Source organism: Eumetopias jubatus, unplaced genomic scaffold (assembly GCF_037043125.1).
Source record: "Eumetopias jubatus isolate StellerSeaLion01/CBP00866 unplaced genomic scaffold, mEumJub1_p1.0 scaffold_8, whole genome shotgun sequence".
In the NCBI taxonomy this organism is placed as follows: domain Eukaryota; kingdom Metazoa; phylum Chordata; class Mammalia; order Carnivora; family Otariidae; genus Eumetopias; species Eumetopias jubatus.
This window is the reverse complement of record NW_028274814.1, coordinates 21,730,718-21,749,665: the sequence shown is the minus strand read 5'-3', so window position 1 is coordinate 21,749,665 and position 18,948 is coordinate 21,730,718. Positions and strand designations below refer to the sequence as shown.

At 47.5% G+C, this 18,948-nt stretch overlaps 1 protein-coding gene across 2 annotated transcripts in view; it reads right to left on the bottom strand.

Annotated features, from left to right (window-relative positions):
* The window catches only part of FAM107B (family with sequence similarity 107 member B), a 228,836-nt gene that overhangs the window by 56,624 nt on the left and 153,264 nt on the right, over positions 1-18,948 (bottom strand). Inside the window, exon 1 of one of the 2 annotated variants that reach the window (XM_028114150.2) lies at positions 18,396-18,533. The exons of the other annotated variant lie outside the window; for it this stretch is intronic. The gene's annotated coding sequence lies outside the window, so the exon portion shown is untranslated. Of the gene's footprint in view, positions 1-18,395; positions 18,534-18,948 lie in introns of those variants that run through there. 2 annotated transcript variants of the gene reach the window in all.

The following is an 18,948-nucleotide window of genomic DNA, read 5'->3' as shown; positions in this document are numbered from 1 at the left end:
TCTCTCTCACTCCCCCTGCTTGTGTTCCCTCTCTCACTGTGTCTCTGTCAAATAAATAAATAAAAATTAAAAAAAAGAAACAGCAAAAGTATGAACAATGAACAACAGTGTCAACAATATCCCTCATTCATTTACCCACACAGACAAAAAAAAAAAGCACGCGGAACACATGGCTCTTTTCTATTAAAAAAAAACAAAAACTGTTAAAGGCCAAAGGCATAGGATTATGCCTTTGGCCTTTAATTCACTGGCCTTTAATTCATCTTAATTTACCAAAGGAAATGCTAACGTGATCCTCATACTTGGCCTCCCAAGATCCTGACTTCATACCAAGATGAACTTAAAGTAATGTATTCTGCAGAATTTTCTACCCAAATATTTCCTTCCTTGCTGAGAAGACAAATGACTTAGTTATACTCAGTGATTAAAACCTAAGGACCTCTTACCCTGTGTTCCTCCGGCAGCATGAGAAGGCGTCGCATCCAGCGGAAGGACACCTGGGGTTAGAGCAAACCAAGAACAAAGCAGAGTCCCTGTTGCTGGAAACACTCATTTCACAGACTTTATGTTCCATTGGTGGTGCAAGGGGAGGGGAAGACAGGCAAGAAACAGAGCCTACAAGGCATCTGCAATGTCGGTGAAGTGTTAGGTGCACAAATAAACCAGGGTAAGCGGGTGCAGAAGGTCAAAGGGCTGATTTCATAAGGGGCGATGGAGAGGCCTCTGAATACCTAAGATGAACTTTCCAGAGAGCCGATCTGGAGAGCCCCACAGGCCCTGGGCAAGCGTGTGCTTGGCTTGTTTAGGAAAAACAGAAAAGAGGCCAATGTGGCTGGAGCAAGGGAAAGAGGAAAGTGGTTGGAAACTAGGTCAGGGAGGTGGCAGGGGCCAGACCAGCTTCTGATTCATTCCAACACTTGGAGAAATGGTTGATTCAGGAGTCAGAGTCCTATGCCACCGAATGCACGGGAAATCAACTGGCCGATGCTTACAGCGATGCGCTGCCCCAACCTTATGAAGCCATCGGGAGGGTTCCAGGCACTGTCTCACTGTGGCTTCACCTGTGGCAACTGTGCAACCAAGGCCCAGTTCCCAGAAGCAGACACACAGCAGGGCGCTCAGGATTAATGCTGGAGACTGTGTAGGCTCCCCGCCCTGGTGGAGAGTTTCAGAGCTGGCTCTCTGTGACAGCAGCTGAAACTCCAGCTTATGGTGCCTTAGAAAAAAACCCTGTCTTCGGTCATAAAGTACGTCATCGTCATCCCATCTGCCCCAGGTTACCAAAGAGATGGGATTTTCTGGGACACTCCCAACCTCAAATACTCTCCCCTGTCGTCCCCAGAAAGGCATGCCTTGTTCTCAAAACAGTTTACTCTGGTCATGATGAGAGAACAGATAGTTGGCCCTACCTCGAGGACACCCGAATGGTGAAGGATGCATTACTAAGAACATAGCCATGTTTTCTCACATTTGCCTGAGTGTTTACTACATGCAGGCATGCAGCTCATGCACTGGTTGTATTTCTGTGGAACTCTCTCGAGTGTACACTATTATTATCCCCACTTTACGAGAAAGCTCGCAAACCAAAGACCCAGAGGGTGGGCCCAAGCAGTCTGATCCCGGACGATGCCAAATCACACTGCCTCTCTTTGAAGAAACTGTACGGTGAAAACGGACTCATTGGGCGATAGCTACCCAGGGAGGGAGGGGAGGACATGTCCTTTTCCATTCAGCTAAAAAGACTGTGTGTGTCTTATTTAAGATCCAGAGTCAGGACTCTTTAGGGAGATCTACGTAACCCAGAACTAACTACAGAGAAAGAAGAGAAAAAATCTCCTGCTCATTAGTGACAAGTGACATGAAATGCAGAATCGCAGTATGGACTTACAGACCTCCCAAAACAGGATGCAAGCTCACCTTCCTGGGCATGCAGCCACCCACCACAAGCTTGCTGTGTAGATCTTTTTTTTTTTTCCCACAAGGGGTCACGGAAGTTGTGGACTGACGCACCACCCCACCCCAGATCACGAAGATAGGGTAAGTGGGGACGGAGGAAGAAGTAGAGGCTCAGCCCCACCAACCGGCACCTTCAGTTGCCAACACCAGCTGCCACAAAGGATGGGGAAGAGTTCATAACGGAAGCAAGCAACCGAAGCAAAGGGAAGGCGAACACACAGACACACATCGTCCACTCACTAGGAGGATCAACCATCTGTGTTTCTATGTGGTTGGGACACTGTGCAGTATTATCACAAGGCCACTTCTTGAGATCCGGGGCCTGGGGACACAGCCTCAAGTACAGGACCGCGTTTTCCCCTAAAAGGATCTGTTGGAGGTGGTTGTGGTGTTGGGGAAACAGGGGTGGGCTTCAAGGCAAGTCCTTAGAAGGAGGGTTTGAAGCTCAGGCAATATGGGACTAAAATGATACAAAACCAGATGTAAACGGATCCCTTTGAAAAGGAACTCCTCGGACTTGTGCAGATCTTGATGCTGACACACAGTGAGTCTGAAACAGGCTGAAGAAAGAGGCCGCACACTCTTCATGCGCTTTTTGAATGGCAGGACTGAAGCCAGACCAGCTTCCTCACAGTCTGAATCCCGTCCATCGGAGTCTGACCCAGAGCGGCAGCAGAACTTAGGAAGAAGCACTCTGGAGGTCAAGATCTCCATCCTCCGAGTTTTGGATCAGGGACGGAAAAATGCAATCTGTGATCAAGTGACCACAGAGAAACCCAAATGAGGAAAGGCACTTCTCGGCGGGGGACGATGTGCAGGTGAGTTCTGCACTTTCATCCCAGCAGCGCGGAGGCTTTCACTCCACTTCATCACCCACCGAGCAGTCTCAAAACAGGACAGAATGCTGTGTGCTCTACTAGTGCTCATGGAACTTCAAGGAAGAACGTCAACTCTTCTTCTGGGGAATGAAGCTCTCACCAGAAGGGACAGAGAGCCCATGCCAAGGGGAACAAGAAACACAGGGTGCATTATCAACAGACCAAGATGGCCCGGAGCCCCGCTTACCCGACCCGCTCCCGCCACTCCCTCACGCCTCGATTGCCAGGCAGCCAAGACTTCCCAAAGCCCTTCTAATCAGGCTGACCAGTAAAAGAAGGCCAAGCATCCTCTCCCTCCTCTCTTCCTCCTCTCTGCCTCTCACTAGTCCTGCCACTGAGGCATTAGGTGGAGCTTATGCCCTGCAGGGAGCCCCAGGGAAAGCACAGCCTCCTGAGGAGGTCCAGGCGAGGAAGCGCAATTAGGGTAACTGCTAGGTGTGACTGGATTACAGGGCGCAGCACTCGTGGGTCACGGCCAAAACCGAGAGTCACTGAAAACATACACCGAGAGAGAAAAGAACGCTGAAAAATGCCGTGCAGAATGTTCTTCAGAATGCAAATAATAAGCAGGCAAAGAGATGGTAGCCAAGCTCCCCACAATGAAGCAGGAAGCCTGGGGCTTCCCAAAGAACCTCATGTCAGTCAAACCTTTGATCAAGGATCTTTATTCAAACACACAAGAAACAAGTATCTGCAACCAAGGATATGTACCGAGGAAAGCTAAATTATTTGTCAGTGATACCAGGTCACTGTGGAGACCGGATGAAGGCTCTACTAATAATTACTCATGACATAAAAGACACACACCAAGCTTATCCCAGAGTAAACAGAAGGTACCTCATCCCTGTCCATGAGGTACCTGGTGGGCTGCTCTCCTGCCATTAAGCACTGACCCTGGACCACTCACCTAACAGTCAGTCCCTGTGTTTACAGGAGCCCATGACCCACAGATGAACCAGGCAAGAACCCTTACTTGCCATCACTGCAACTCCCGGGTACTGGTGACCTACTGACCTGATTTTCTCCTCTGGCTGGGATTCCTGACTCACTCATCACATCCTCCTTACTTCCATTTCCACGCCGGACCACCGAAATCCGACCTTCTGTGCAGAACATGTCTTTGTCTCTAAGAACCTTGCCTGTCCACAGATTTTAAACCTCTGTCCACACTGGCCATTGGTAGGGGCTGCCTGTTTACACCTCCCCAACATTCTTACGTTGAAGCCCTAATGCCCAATGTGATGGTATCTGGAGGTGGGGCCTTTGGGAGGTGATTAGGTCACGAGGGTAGCGCCCTCGTGAATGGGATTAGTGAGTGCCCTTAGAAGAGGAGACACAAGAGAGATGACCTCTCTCTCCGTGATGTGAGGATACCCTGTGAGCAAGATCGCCATCTGCAAACCAGGAAGACGGCCCTCACCAGACACCAAATCTGTCAGCACCTTGATCTTGGACTTCTAGCCTCCAGAACTACGAGAAATACCATATCCATATTGGGTCCATTGTTTTCTCTTCCACTCTCTCATAAGGCCCCGAAGTCCCAGGTTTGACCCCTCACCCAGAGCTCCCTAACGCATCCCTCTATTCTGCCACTATTTATAAAACTGGCTCAGCACTTCAGGTATAGAAGGCCCACCAGGATGGCACTCATCCCAAACCTTGGGCAGACTCTAAGTGAGTCCAGTGGAGCTGAACAGTTTTATTCCACTGGGTGAGTGAAAACAATCACGTTTAATGTCATATGCAGACACCAGCTTGGGGGGAGCACGAAAAGGAAGAACCCTAACATTTGTTAACACCTACATGCAGGCATGACGTCCGGGGCTTAACCTGCATTACCTGCCTAATATTCACATTGCAGAGATGAGAAACTGGAGCTCACAGAGTTGACAAGAACTTACTACACGCCACCAGGGCTACCTAAAATAAGGCACACGTTCTTTCTAGTATGCCAGTTCCTGGAATAAATGATAACCAACAGTTTAAAAAGCCCTGCAGGGAATGGTAAGGTGAAGAGCATCCTTCCACAATCATGGGAAGAACTCATAACACTTGTTCTTAGAGAACTGTATTCTCATATATTTCTTTACCAAAATATATTCTTATATATTTATTTATTTAGAAAGAAATCACATATGTATTCACTCATAGGAAGCTGCTTGCACCAGAAGTCAAAATGTGAACAGACGAGAGTCAGCAAAGATAGTTCTCACACATTCAAATGAATCCCTAGGCTTTCGTTGGTGTTATGAGTAACTACTTTTAAGGTTTTTAAGACTTTCTATTAGTATGAACAAGAACGAAGAACCCGCTCATCCAAAAAAAAAAGGCAGTTTTTTTACAATGACAGATGGCGTGAGCGGCTTTTTTCCTAACATTATTCTTTTTCTGCAATGAAAGTGTCACCATCATCCCTGTGACTCGGAAGTTTTGAATCTGGTTTTTGTTCACATTCCTCTGGGGCGGCCGCTGCCAGGACACTTGTAGGCAGGGTGAGAGCAAAGGAACCGGTACTGAATTAGGGATGGAGGGAAGAGAATTCTAGTCCTGCACATGCACGAAGGAGCTGGGAGATGCTGGTCTAGTCAGCAATGCCGAGCGAGAGCACCCACGCTGTGAGGCCTCCCCCACCCCATCACTCCTGTGACAGTTCGGGCTCGTGACTGGAGCGACCCGCTCCCCAGAAACAGTGGGTGTGCATTCAAAGGAGATTATCAAGTGACTCATCCGTGAGTAAAAATTCATTTATTTCCATTTAAAGAGTCGTGTTAATCGACATGAGGTTCGTAGAGGGAACATCTAACGTTTTACACTTACTCTGAAGAGGCTATAAATAGGAGTATATGAAGTTAGTCAGCTATGTGATCAGGCGCATGGAGACGCACATGGATACAGCATGTTCCAGACTCTATTTGTAAGCTGTTTGTTTCTAGCGCAAATGGAGAAAGGAAAAAAAAAAAAAAAAACAAAAACAGTCTTGGTAGATCCAATCATTACAGACTTCAGCTGTACAAATCAAACAGGAAGCTCATGAAAAAGGCAATTTAGAAGCATTTAAATCAAACAAAACCAAAAAAAAAAAAAAAAAAAAAGAAGACCTAGTCTGGGCATATATATATGGACAGCTGCAAAGCCGACTGTTTTTGTTTTATCACAAATTGTTTAAAGTCCCCAACAGAGCAGAGTACAAGAGACATCCAAGTGGACATTTCCCTGGACACTCCCAGGGTCTCCACATTTCCCCTCCCTGTGTACTCACGTGACACAGACCAACTGGTCTAATAAATGCCCCTGTTGCACCCACACCACGCTCTGTGGAGACGGTGTGGACAGAGAAAAAGCTGAGTCTTCCAGTCCTAAGAAGCAAGAAGCTAATGCTCAAAAAACCAACACCAAACACCATCTCCCGCTTCCAGAGGCCTGACAACTCACCTCCATTGCCGTCCGCCCACCACCCCTCGGCCCACTGGCTCCCACAAGACTTGCTCTTGATGAAATCTGTGCCATAGGACTCCCAGGGTGTGACTAAAGAAGAAGAGAAACAGGAGGAGAAGCAGAAGAGAATGAGGCGCTCATCCCAGAAACTTCTGCTTCCCAGACCCCACCACCAGCCAGGGCCTCGGGCATGTTTCCCAGTAATTAAAGGATGAGGGGGCAATTTGTTTTCAGTAACGATCAAAGGAATTATGTCTTTCAAGCTTTGGCTGGGTACAGGGTATTTATCAAAAGAAAAAGGCCATCCGTTCAAACCTACCTAGACCTCTTTTTAAAAGTCCTGAACCATCTATCACCTAAGAGCTCAACATGCTAAGAAGCCAAGTAGAACTACTTGTTAAATAAACAAATTAATTATTTAAATACTTCTTATGGTTGAGTGCTTCATTTTCCATTTACCATATTTACAATAAATTAGAGCTTACAGATTTTTAATATAGTTTTTAGAGTATATGGAAGGTCCTAGAATGGCCATGTTCATGGGGCATAAGGAACAGGGCAACCCTTTAGTAAAAAATAACAAAGTTTAAAAAATAATAAAAAGGAAGGAAGGAGGAAAAGAAAGAAGGGGTGAAGAGAAAGACAGTGCCCCAAGGAGGACAAGCACACGTTCTCTGTAGCAAGTGTATAGAGTTCTGTGTGATCTTGGATTAGTTATTGAAGGTCTCTATAGACCAGTGTCCTCTTTGGTAAAATATAGTCATGGGATTGGATGAGGATCAAAAAAATGACGCACATAAAGCATTCAGCATGTGCACAAGAAATGCATTAAGTATTAGTGACCCTCCTTCTGGACCAAGTTCAGTTCCAACTCCACCAGTGATTAGCTGTGGTGGTCTGAGGCCAGCTAGATACCAGGTCTGAGCATCGGATTATTCACTAAAAAATGAGGAGTCTGGGTTAGATGATCTCTTGATCTCTATGGCTTGTCCAAGCTCAAACCCTCTCTGACAACGTCATGTGGCTTACAATTTCAAACTCCTTTAGGCCTCTAGTACCCACACCTTTCTCTTTTAGGATTTACTGGTCACAGCCATGATTTGATACCAATTGTGTGGTCACAAACACAACTCCCCATCGTGAGACTGTGCTTATGGGAATCCTAGAACCTGCTTTGTGGTGATCCCTCTCACAAGTGGCACGATGTGTAAAAGGAAGGCCTGCCTGTGATAGGAGGACTCAATATATTTCCCTTCCAGTGGCTTTCAAAGGTTGAGGCTGTCCCCAAATCAGGATGCTGGTGTAATAGATCCAGGTGAGGCCTGGCAAGGAAGGAGCATATGTAAATTAAATTCATTTGCTGTAACCACCCTCCTTTATTAAAGGAGCTCTCAATTACTTCCTGCTGGAAACAAGGCAAGAATCTACCCTTTCCAGCTTAACGATGAAGTCGAAAAGCTGCCACTAAAGGTCCACTGCTCTTAAATCCGGGCGGAACAGAAACTTTTTCAGATTTATAATTCTCACTCCCATTGTTTTAAACTCATCAGTGACACCTTTTCTAAGGAAAGACAGGGCTTTAATGTCCTTACTTGTCAAATTTAAAATGATTATTGAAAAAGATAATCTGTCATGGTGCGCACCATCACACCGGATTCAATCTCATAAACCCACGTCATAATCTCCTAATTTAGGTGGTGGCCAGGCACCTGAGTTATGTAAACAACAGGAGAGAATTTAATGCTGCTGCTGCTAAGCCAGGCTTACAACAAAATTAACCTGATGCAGTTAACAGTCATAAAAGACTGTGCAAGTGGTAATTAGCTCTAATGATAGGAAGCATTCGTGATATCTGGAGAGAACCAGACCAGTCTTTACTTCTCTATTAACACTCTAGATGTCCCTAAGCTGCATCAACATCGCTGGTTTTCCCGGACCCCTGGCCAGGTTAAACTCCACCTCACTCTCACTAACCATGTTCCTGAAGAAAGAAGAATCAACAACCTCTCCGGAGACCCTTAGTTTGGGTAACAGTCCTCAGGGGACGCCAACAGACATTAAGGGAAATTCACAATGAAAGGATCAAGCGGCCACCCCGTGAACTCAGTGAGCCATCTCAGTATCACCACAAGGGAGACAGCCAGACACTTTCCTCAGATGACGCAACGTGAAGTACACACCACCACCAAAGACTGATCTTACCCAGACAACTGGATCTAATCGAGCTTTAGGGCTAACTTCCAGTTTACAGACCTTACAGAGACTAGTGGAACAGGTTTAAACTATCTGCCAAGTTGAGAATGTGGGCCACTCTCTAAGACAACTGACCTGATTCTTCCACAAATCAACGGCTCTGGAGAAAAGGGTTGGGAAGAAGAAGAGCTCCTCCAGAGTTAAAAAGCTTCAGGAAGCGTAACAATCAGACAGTTAAGTGTGGGCTTTGTTCCCATGCCGGTTTGAAGAAACCTAACGGGAGCGAAGTCAATGCTGCGTTGACGGGAGTTCTACAGACCCCTGCCCTCCTCCAGACCTTGCCGTCTAATGTTCTGGAACCTTGCGTTCAGCCACCCCACAATGAAAGGGCAGGGCCCATCAGCAGAAACGGGGGTCTGGGCGGCGGGGCCCCAGCCAGCCCCGCACAGAAAGGGGAAACTCAGGTAAGAAGATTCAGAAGATGCACCGCTGGTAGAACAAGAGGCAGTTAGTTCCTGGGGTGACCTAGAGAGGAAATTTACAGGTTCCCCTGCTAACAAATTTGCCAATAGGTTTCCAGCAGGCCCCAGCTTCATCTGAAACCCATTCACGTCAAGAGCATAAAATCACTGCTCCGAGCAGGAAAATCAGCCTCTGAAGCAAGCAAGTTACCTGTGCAACGGGAGAAAAGAGGCGAGCAACACACAAGTGGCAACTTCACTTTTGCCTTCTTGAGCGACACTCCCACCGCCCGCCTTTATTCCCCGGAGTTTGGCTGAGTTTCTTTTTGTTTCCTGTCTTGCTTTTTTTAAAACATATCTAACGGAGGTAATAACATACATAATGGAAAGGGCACACATCTCACACGTACAGCGTCCACTGCTTTTCACTCCCTACAATTTTAATTGTATTTGTCTTTCCAATCTAACAGCCCCTCTCCTCAAGGCGAGTGGGGCCGGTCGGAAGCACGCCTGGAATGGGAAAAGAAACAGGTTGGGGCCTGTTTCCAATGTCCACACTCTGCATGCTGGTGGGCTCTGCAGCTGAAACGTGCTGTCCAGCCAGGGTGCAAACCGTCAACGTGAACAGAGGGCGATGGTGACTGAAGATACGGCTCTTTTACTGCCCCCTGCGGGTCTTGAACTCTGTCCCCTAATCGGACTTGCCCACAGCTTCTAGCTCAAGTCCTAGGGCTTTTCACCCGCCGCTCCCCAAACTGCCCCAATGGCTGTGGAACGGTGTTTGTCTCCTTTCACCAGTTTCGAAGACCTGCCATGTCACTGGTTAATCTTCTTTTAAAAACACAGCAGACTCCCCTGCGGTTCCAACCGTATAGACTTTTTAACTGAAGGAGACCTTTGTAGATCATAACGCAAAATTGTTAATTTCTTGACTCTTCAAACCAGGTACTCTAAAATAAAGAGCAGTTTTTTTCATTTGCTATTTTGAACTAGTAAACTGGGACCGTAATTAAAAATCCCTAAAAAATGAAAGATGTGCCACACTTACAGAGTTAGTTTAACGATGCCATAATTCTGTTTTAGAAAGTCAGGAGGTTGTGAGGCTGGTAAAGTGTCTCACGAGAAACAAAGGGCAGAATCCTGGTGTAAAGTTATTATATAACCAGCTCTTACCAAGCTACTTGATAATCTTTAAAAAAAAAAAAAGGTAAACAGAAAAACACAGAGGAGGTGTTTAAAATGTTTTGAAAGTTTTCAGAATATTGGGGATACACAAAGAATTCCTCTTCAATAGGGAATATGAAACCTCCCAACATGGATTATATGTGAATAGGAAAAAATACTGCTTGAATACAGAATTGTTACAGAGGGAAAAATGTATTAATGTATAATTATATAAACATTGAAAAATGCATCATGCCTAATTAAATTCCATCCATTAATAAGGCAATAGCCTGGGGATAGTTTGTACAAAAATGGCATTTCTGGTAAACATAATAATTAAAACTACTCAAATACACAAGCTCTGCCTCATGACATAATTATGTGATTTTAATTTGGTGCCATCCTTACGTGATGCCTAAAAGAAAGCTACTTCACAAATGAATCACTTAAAAAAAAAAATGAATCACTTTAAGACGCTATAATTTCCATAGGGTAAAGCCGAAGATAAAAACGCAGTACAAATATTCTGAAAACTGTAATTTTGGATTTACCTGGCAAGTGCATTACTCCCAAACCCCTTCTGAAGTTAAGAAGCCAAACACGTTATCAACACAGGGAACACAGACATGGTTCTGAGGGAGAAGGCCCAAGTGTGATCCTGGCTTTTATCATAACCTTGGGCAAGCTTTTTAATCTCTCTGTGCTTTAGTGTCTCATTTGTCCAACACTAATAATGCTACCTGCCTCAAAGAATCCCTTGGAAGATCAGAGAAGACAATGAACACTGCCACGCCCGGCATAATAGTAAATGCTCAGTAAATGCCAGGCAATACTATTGACCCATCTCAGTGGAAATCATTCTCATCAGCACAGAGCACCTCTTCCTGACAAAAGGAAAAACACATTCCTCAAAAGCAGATGCATGGCACAACAGTGGGTGAACCACAAACACATTCTGTTAAAACGAACAAAGCCGGACACAAAAGGTCACATCTTGTATGATTCTCTGAGGGTGAAATTTCTAGAAAAAGCAAAATTCTAGAGACAAAAGATGAGTGGTTGCCTAAGACTGGGGATAGGAACAGGAAACGACCGCAAAATCTCCAACAGGACTGGGGTGATAGTTGTTCAACTGCATAAATCTACTAAAGACTATAGAACCGCACACTGCCAATGGGTGAATTGTGGGAATGGAAATTACACCTCAATAAAGAAAGCCACACTGACATATAAAAGAGATGTGTTTCCAGAGTGTTCACACAGGCATTTTCATACCACTCCATGATAATAGCGAATTCAGGTATTTTATAGAGTACAGCAGAAATGGTAGAGTATGCGAGCTTGGGCAAGGATCAGACTTGGATCTCAATCCTGACCCAGCTTCGTTCGCTTCAGGGCAAACTCTTCACCTCTCTAAGTGTCAGTTTCCATATCTGTGAAAGGGGAATCACCACAGTATTACTCTCAGAGGCTACTGTGAGCGTTACATCACCCTCCCTTGGCCCCTCCGGGTTTCCCATATCAATAAAGGGCGCCACCCTTCATGCAGCTGCTGAGGCTAAAAGTGTGGATGTCCCTCATGACTCCTCTCCCTCTCGAATATTAGCTCCAATCCATTAGTGAGTCCCGATGGCTCCATCTTCAAACTGTATCAGGTACCCAACCACTTCTTACCAGTCCCATCCCAGTCATCACAACATCCCTGGGGATTCACAAAAGCCTCCCACTCTGGAGTCTCTGGACTTCCATTCTGGCCCCTCTGCAGTTACCACTGCACTCCAGGCCAAAGAGGTATGTAGAGAACATAGCTCTACCATCCCTGTTCAGAGCCCTCCCACGACTGACCAGACCATGGCCTGCAGGCCCCACATGATCCGATGCCCATTCAGGACCCCACCTCATATTCCTCCCCCACCCCCAAAACTGGCTCCATCCACCGGGGCCTTCTTGCCCTTCCCCAAGAGCAAGCTCCTCTTGCTTCTGGGCTGTTATTTGCACCTGCCCTTACACAGCCAGATGGGGGCGAGGCTCATCCCTTCCTTCCTTGAGATCTCAAATTCGCCTCCCCAGATGGGCCTTGCCCTGTGAAAAACACCACTTCCTCCCCTGCTAGACTCCAGCCCCTTTCCCTGATTGGTTTCTTTATAGCACTGACGCTCCCTGGAATCACATACTGTCTGTCTTCCTGCAGAATGAAAACTCCATGCAGGCAGGGATTTCGTCAGTCCTGCCCACTGTCCCAGCCACGGACCCCAGAGTCTGGCACAGAGCCTGGCAGAGAGGAAAATTCATTAAATACATACTGGATGAAGAAATCTCATAAAGCACTTAGCACAACGCCTGCCAGGTAGGAAGTCCTCGAGAACTGTAAGTTGGTAATAATAAAAATAATGTTATGTTTACTGTTATTATATTTCACAGATAAGAATATGGAAGCCCAGGGCGCCTGGGTGGCTCAGTCGTTAAGCGTCTGCCTTTGGCTCCGGTCATGATCCCAGGGTCCTGGGATCGAGCCCCGCATGGGGCTCCCTGCTCAGCCGGAAGCCTGCTTCTCCCTCTCCCAATCCCCCTGCTTGTGGTTCCCTCTCTTTCTGTCTCTCTCTATCAAATAAATAAATAAAATCTTAAAAAAAAAAAAAGAATATGGAAGCCCTCCTAGGTCGACGGGCTAACCCGGGTTAACTCTTAAGTGTGACACTTTACTACTTCAAGATGCCTCCTTTCCACGAGCGCAGAGTAACATGTTCTCACTTCGGCAGGAATCTAAAGGATGCTGCAGCTGATTTTCCCTAACCGTCTGTTCTCTGTCTCCTCTGCCTTCAAAGATCCACCCCTGTCCTAAAGGGATGGCCTGAGTGCCACAGAACCACAGGGAAGTCCCTTGGATGACAACTTACAGTCAGGGGGCCACTCCACCAGCTATAAAGCGTGCAAGCTTCACCTCACCCTCAAGACAGCTCTAAGAGGTCAGCAAGGGTGATTACGTCCAGTTTACAGATGAGGAAGTAGAAAACAAGACATAAACGACCTGCTCAAAAAATCATACTAATTAATGGGGAGTTTGCATTTAAGATTCTGAAAATTTTTAAAATCTAGGTCTCTCCCCCGCCCCCCCGCCACTACACTACACTACTCTGTGCATCCATTAAAAACAGCAAGAAAAATATGAACTCTGACCACAGCTTTAGCTATTTTAAATGCCATTAAGTTACAAGGGAAAAGAATATTATGAAGAAAGTCTTTCTACATATACATATCCACAACTTCCTCCAGGACATGGAAATTTGAAGTCATCCACATTAGACACTCATAAACAACTTCTGATTATTCATACTGCAGGAGTTTATAATACGACTGTATAGTTTCGTAAGCTCCTTAGCATGCAACAGGCCCAGATAAAATGTGAGTTTTAACCTTAACTCTCACGGAGTGTGCTGAGTTTTAAATGTTAATAATGACAGAAAAGTTGACATGAGAGTCACAGCCCTCTCTCCTACACACTTTTTTATGACAAACCTTGTGTCCAAGGATATAACAGAACATTTCATTTCTCTTATCAAAGCCAGGTTATCTTTACAACACTCCTGAGATATGACGGCATCCTGAGAAGCCAGGGGAAGGAGGGTGGGGGGAGTCCCTCGCGCTTCCCTACATGGCCCTGGTCAGCATCTTGGCACCACCACTGCGGAGTTACTAGAAACTGGAGTTAAGACTGTGGGCAATGGTACAACAGCCTAATGCCCATGTCTCGGGAACTGTGTGTTTGGGCCTTCGTGACCTTGCATTTGCCCTTGCCGTGCTTGGGGGGTAGGTCTTACTAAGTTCATCTCCCACATGAGAATACTGGAGCTCCCAGGGGTTCTGTGACTCGCTGCAGGTCACAAAGCTGGGGCCTGGATTCTGATTCACAGGTGTCTGGCTTCCCCTGCACCACATGAAGAAAGGCATCCCATTTCCCAATCACACTCTCTAGCCCAGGGTTGGGACTGAGCAGGGCAGCACCCCACAGATGCTCCAGGGCAACACAAGTCGGCATTGACAACAACAAGGATAATCAAGAACCCTCCAAACCACATCTACCTACAACCAGCCAGGAAGCAGATAGCTGGTCCGTAACCTGCATTTTCTCAATCCTGTTTTTGGAGGAGACTTCACAACACATACTCAACACAGAAGGTTGCATAGGCTGGGCAACCCCCCATTTAAGATTTCTGGGTCTAATGACGGAATTTATGATTCAGTAGCATAAGGAGGAAAAGCACTGTGGACAGCCTAGAGGCCCTTGATGTTTCAAGGCCTCTAAAGGGTGGGGGGGGGGTTCTTTTTTTTTTTTTAATGGGTGTTTTCTTCACACCGCAGAACCCCAAGATTTCGCTGTGTGGGGGGAACATTACTGTCACCAAACTATGCCTCCCTCCCACTTCCCCTGCACACAGCACCACAGAGCACAGACTATGGCTACAGTTCTACAACACTTGGGCCCCACTGCTCCCCTCCAGGGAAATCCTCGGCAGAAGGGCTAAAGCGTCCACCTAGTGTTAAGGCAACATTCCTTCCTTTTTCTGAACCTCTCCCCTCCGTTCTCCTTCCTACAGTTCACTGGAGTTTGAAAAACATGAGGGAAGTCTTTCCACAAGTTCCCCACAAACCTCGTCTTCTCATTTGTAACAGACCTTCTGCTGGGCATAGTTGTAGTCAGTCACCCCCCTCCCCTGCATGACACTAGCCCTCAGCTCCTGGGAAACCTTCGGAACAGCTCAGGACCCCGTGTCCCCACCACAACCGGCTTCCAAGGGCCCCTGGCCTTGAGGTTTACCTCCAGCAAGAACACGAGAGCAATACCATTGTTTCCCTGTCTCTCCTGGATTCCACGCCAGAAAGTGCCCCAACCCCTCAGCCACACTCTACACGAAAATGAACAGCCCTCTTCCTGTGTTCAGCCACACCCCTACCACCACTAGGCTCTTAACTGATCAGCCCGGAGCAAGTGACGTGCATTTCCCTCTCATGCCTCTCCCCAGCCTTCACCTTTTAGTCAGAAACCCGACCCCTCAGCTTTAGCTGTGATTTCCATCATTCTTTCAGTTACCTTAATTCACAGCGCTTAACATCACTGTCTTTAAACAACTTTTTTTAAATGTTTTGGAAAGATTTTATTTATTTATTTGAGAGAGAGAGAGAGAGAGAAGGCACGAGCAGGTGGGGGGAGGGAGAAGCAGACTCCCTGCTGAGCAGGGAGCCTGAGGCAGGGCTCAATCCCAGGACCCTGGGATCACGACCTGAGCCAAAGGCAGACTCTTAACCAACTGAGCCACCCAGGTGCCCCTCCTGACCCATTTTAAAACACATTCTGTGCACAGAATCCTGGAGAGAAGGTGCAAACAAGACCTCACTAATAACACTAAAGCCACAGTACTAATCTACTAGGGTCCCTCTTTTCAGAGAAAAGTCTTCCACCCCTCAACCACTCCCAAAGAAAATCAGTATAAATCTTCTCCCTCTACCTTGTGACATTTTAAACAAAGAAAGGAATGAGTAAGAGCGTCCACCCTACCACAGTTCAGGAACAGGATTTCTCATAGCACTTCTCAAAAACGCAAAGCAAGTCTCCTTTTAAACAGCCTAAGAATGGATTCTGCAGTCCAGGCCGGGGGGGGGGGGGGGGGGGGGGGGGGGGGGGTGGTGCGAGACGCTGGCCGTCACAAACAGCCATAGCAAGTCCACGACACGGGACCAATCCCAAACTTTTCTCTCCTCCCCTTGAAGCAACATTATAGAAAAAAGGCAAAGCTACTCAGCTCTGATCTCTATTCCAGCTGGGCTTTACATTGCTTACAGTGCTTATGGTGTCCAAGGCCACAGAAGGGTTGAAAAACAGTATCTAAAAATTCTCATATTTCCTATTTGAGTTTCTTTTGACTTGTGTATGTGGCAGGGTCCCCTTATCTCTGAAGGAACGCGAATCATTACAGCGGACGACATACTTGGCACCATATACTTCACACTCGGGACTTACAAGTCACTGCTTACTTAACAGGGGCAAAAGCTCCCTGTAAGCCTGTATGCAGATTAAGGAGCCCCAAGTTAGGCACAGGACCGAAGACTGCACCTGACAGTAGAAAGCCACAACTTCCTTCTTGTAAATTCTTCTGACTTTGAAAAGTATTGATTGCATCATCCTCAGGATCAATCTACTCCTACACAGTTGCCTCCAAGACCTCTCCTTACTTTGCATGGGGTAATGAAGATGTCCAAAACTTTTACAAGTGGAAATTGGAGAAATGAAACGTCCGAAAACTTTACAAGTGGAAAATAAGTGTATGTAATAACAAAAGCATTCAGTGACAAATCTAGATTTGAACAATGTGTTGTTCTTTTGGCTTTTTTTTTTTTTTTTTTTACAGAACACACACACTCCAAACCACTCACTACTCAACGGGAAATCTTTTTACTTTCAGAAGTAAACATGTATCTGGCTATAAAACCTCTGTCATTCCTTGTTCTACAAAGAGTGTCTTTCCATCACATACTTCTCAATTGCAGAATTTTGCTTTTTAAATATTTTATAAGCTGATTTTTTTTATTTAAAAAAAATAGTCAATCCAAAACTACTCCTGAAATCTAAAGAACACAGTCCCTAAAACTTTTCTGTTGGTTTATTCTTCCAAATTAAGTGGAAAGTACCTTGTTTTTCCTATTTCTTCCCTTCCCCCTTCTGTACAGGTAGTTATTTTAAGGCTATAAGAAAATACATTTCAGACAACTTGTTGGTATTAATCCTGTGTTAAAGTGGCAAACCACTATGGTAGACTATGGTTATTCGATATATTTTAGTCTGATGGGACTGGTAAAGATTAAGAATCAGTAACTCCTTCATTTATTCACATTCACATTCACACACACACACACACACACACACACACACACACACACACATTCTCTCTCAATCAATCATACCATGGCTGCCAAGCCATAAATCAAGCTAAGATGCCTTCATCCTCAGGGTGTGTTTGGGTGGTAGGCATAAGTGACCTTCTTTTCTATATTTTTTCATTTTTATAATAAATATACATCATTCTATACTTAAAAGTTTTAAACCTGAAACTCCTACCACTAAGGAATCTCCAGACAGGCACCTCGGGTACTATTTCAACTTAAATCAACTTGGACAGCTAGTATCTCCAAAGTAATGGCCAGGGGGTCGTGGTAAGAGGAGAAAACTAACATACCTGTTAGCAAGAAATCCTCAAGTTAAAGAATGTAAAGTTTAACAAGCCTCATCCCGTTTTTCTGTATTTCCCTTTAATATCATACTCATTCTACTCAAATAACTTAGCTCTACTATCGTTGACTGAAGTTTTTTGTTTTGTTTTTTTGAGGAAGGAAGGGTATGGTACCTTGCTGCAGAGATTAAGATAGGCAATTTACCCTCTCAACAGCATTTCTCTCCACATTTCAGAAGGGGCTGTTACCATCCCCCACGCAGCATGTCAGAATTTGGGCATACATAGCCGTGCCATCCCCAAGGGACCCGAAGATGCTTGGAGAGAAATTATGGGAACCCAGTTTTTAGGACTTCTAGGGCTGCAGACGCCCCCAACATGCTGGGTTTACTGGAAGAGTGGGAACGTAAAAGAGTCAAAAATGGAAAAGTTACTTGCAGACTGTTTGGAAACAGTGCGACAGTCACCTTTAAACCAGTGGGGCAAACCCCCCGCGGCCCCTCCTTTGTCTGCCCAGGCACAGGCTCGCTGCGACCCCGGAGCCCGCTCCCACCACCCCGAGCGCGCCCGCGCAGCGAGGGGCGAACCGGGCGCCTAGGGCTCGGCATCTGGCCGCGCGCGGCGCTCCCGGTGGGCAGCGCACCAGCTCCAGGCAGGGTCTCTCCATTTTCAGGGCCGAGGAAGCAACAATAAGCCGAGCGGAGCGGCCGCCTGGGCTCCCCTTCCTCGCAGCGCCCCCCGCCTCCCCAGCGCCCCTCGGGCCGGGGGCCACGGCGCGGGGCCCTGCCACGCCCCGGCCCTGCACCCCAGGCCCTCCCCGGGCACCGCGCGGGGTGGCCGGGGCTCTCCGCACGCCCACCGCCCTGCGCGTCCTCCTCCCGCGCACGCAGGGACCCCCGCCCCACCGCCCGCGCCGAGCTGACGGACCGCCGCGGGGAGGGAAAGCCGGCGGCCCTTTCCGCCCTGGGGTCCCTCGGGCCGGGGGTCAGGGCTGGGCGGGCGGCCGCGCAGTCTCCCCGGCGGGTACCCGCCTACCCCGAGCTCCCAGTCTTTGTGTGCAAAGTAAGTGCGGGAGGCGAACCTACCTCGGCGCGCTCACAAAGGCGCGCGGCTCCCTCCCCGGCGTTCACCCCGGGCAGCCGCGGCGGCGCCCAGCGGCCCGACTGCTCAGGGCGGCCCCGAGGCGGCGCGGGCGGCGGCTCTGACGGCAGCGGCGGCCCGTCCAGCGCAGGGCGGCTCTCTCACACCCCGCGGCCCAGCGCATCCGAATTAAGCGGCGGGGCAGGGCTGGGGGCGGGGTGCGACTGCGGAAGCCCCGCCCAGACTCCGCCCAGGCCCCGCCCCGCCGCGCTGGCTGCGGGCTCCGCGCTCCGGACCGCCGCGGCCCCGAGGGGAGTGCGCCAGGCCAGGCGGGAGCTCGGAGAAAGTCGGGGGATTCGGTTCCGGGAGGTTTTCCTTCTGTTGTTTGAGTTTCGCTGGCTTCAGAAACTTGGAAAGAAGAGAGGGAAGGTTGGAAGAAAAATACTAAGTGTCACCCGATGAGAGACAGACATGGGGACTCCAAGGTGGCAGGAGTAGGGTCACGAGGCCCACGATTAAAGATCTTTCTCTCCCTCCCTCTCCCCATCTCTGTCTCTG